At 55.2% G+C, this 2,069-nt stretch overlaps 1 non-coding gene across 1 annotated transcript; it reads right to left on the minus strand.

Annotated features, from left to right (window-relative positions):
- Window positions 1-444: 444 nt before the first annotated feature.
- On the minus strand, window positions 445-548 carry LOC112909760 (small nucleolar RNA U13). Its single transcript, XR_003233153.2, has one exon. It is a non-coding gene; the product is annotated as a small nucleolar RNA U13 (small nucleolar RNA).
- Between the last annotated feature and the right edge of the window lie 1,521 nt (window positions 549-2,069).

The raw sequence follows: 2,069 nt of genomic DNA on the forward strand, positions 1-2,069 counted from the left end.
AGCTCTCACACAGATCCCTCCCAGCAGTCATCTCTCAGATCCCCCAGGCCTGGCCAGCGTAGTCTAGGACAGTCTTTCCCTGCAGGTGGTCTGAGCAGGATCTCTTCCCTTTGGCTTTCCAACAAGTGGTGAAATTTCTGGCATGTCGACAGTCTAGTAGGCTGATAATGGAGACTGATAGGAGACCCTGCAGGCAGACCTACCCCATCTGCTCCCATAGCTTTGCTCCTCTCAGCCCAGGTTATAGGCACAGTGCTGGACAGAAGAAGTTGCTCATTGACGTGTTCAACAAAAATCTGTTGATTGCTGGGGTCCCAGCGGGGAGCAAGATAAGCATCGCCTTCACAGAACTCACAGATGCCAAATTCAGGAACGTTTCAGAAGCAGTTACAAGGTATAGTTCATATAAGAGAAGCATAGCAAGACTTGGATCCCCAACCCCCCCATCAGACAGGTAATGTGCAGAGGACATAGCAAGGTTTGGAAGAGACGCATCTCACACAACAGCATGAATACTCAGTCATCACGTTCATGATCCACAAAAGGATCAAGACTTTTTTTTTCTTTTTAAGATTTTATTTATCTTATTTATTAATAAGAGACACAGAGGCAGAGACATAGGCAGAGGGAGAAGCAGGCTCCCCACAGGTTCCCCCAGAGGGAGCCTGATGCAGGACTCAATCCCAGGACCCCAGGATCATGCCCTGAGCCAAAGGCAAACAACCACTGAGCCACCCAGGCATCTTAGATCAAGACTTCTGATTTACGTGAGGGGACCGCTTTCCCGAGGAAGGATTCCATAATCCCAACAGCACTACTTTAATTGTCAGTACTGTTTGCCAGCCTTGTGCAGTGCTTTTGCATTTTAGGCTCTGGTGTTTTCTCATTTAATTCAACACCTCCATGAGGCAGGTAACTATGACTAAGTATCCCCATTTTGCAAATGAGTAAACAGGCACATGGAGTTTAAGGGACTCTTTGGAAGATGTAGAAGTGGCAGTTGGCAGGGCCTAGATTTAGTCCAAACTGGACCTCAGAGCCTGGGTTCTTTTTTTTTTTTTTTAAGATTTTATTTATTTATTCATGAGTGACAGAGGCAGAGACATAGGAAGAGGGAGGAGAAGCAGGCGCCAGGCAGAGAGCCCAATGCGAGACTCGATCCCGGGGCCTCCAGGATCACGCCCTGAGTCAAAGGCAGACTCTGAACTGCTAAGCCACTCAGGCGTCCACTAGAGCCTGGGCTCTTAACCAGCATCCTTCAAAGCAAGAGTGCAAAGGCCCTGAGGCCGTTGAGCTATAAGCTAGACCAGATGGGGGCCAGAACAGAGGGCCCTGCTAGGCTGAGGTGGGACTTTGCTTGTCATCCCAGAGTAACGGGAAGACATCGGGAAGACATCGGCAGGCTGGGGCAGAGGACTGATATGAATTACTCTTGGAAAATGCTTCTGGCTGCTGCCTGGAGGGTGTAACGGGAGGGGGTCAGGAGTGGGAGCCTCAGGCCAGGGAGGAGGTTGCTGCAGCGGTGCAGGCCAGGAATCTGGGGGGACTCTGGGCTGAGGGCCATACGAGTGCGAATAAGTGATCCTATTTGGGACATACTTAGGAAAGGAAGTGGGATTCGCTGGCAGTTCAGATGAGAGGAGCAGAAGCGCAAAGAGCTGAGAGTAACCGCGGGGTTTCTGGGAGGATGGGGAGGCAGCCATGAGACGGGACGCACGGTCATCGCCGGACTCTGCGGAGGGCAAGGGGTCAAGCACGGAACGTGGAGCTCAGGAACTCGGCACGGGACGCGGGCATGACAGGGAGCCAGGCCCGAGCAGGACCCACGGTGGCCCTCTCACAGCCAGCCCATCCCCCAGCACACCGCGGCCGGTCGGCGTTAGGACCTCAAGGCCGCCCGCCGCCCGCCGCCCGCCGCCCGCCGCCCGCCGCCCGCCAGGAGCCAGCTGAGGCACGCATGCGCGCTGCGGCCGCGGGGGCCTGCCGTGGCGCAGGGGGTGGGACGGGATCCGGTCACGTGCTTCCAGGGGGTGGGGGCGCCCGCTCCGGCCACGTGACCGCGGCGCGAG

The sequence above is a fragment of the Vulpes vulpes genome, chromosome 9 (genome assembly GCF_048418805.1).
Source record: "Vulpes vulpes isolate BD-2025 chromosome 9, VulVul3, whole genome shotgun sequence".
NCBI lineage: Eukaryota > Metazoa > Chordata > Mammalia > Carnivora > Canidae > Vulpes > Vulpes vulpes.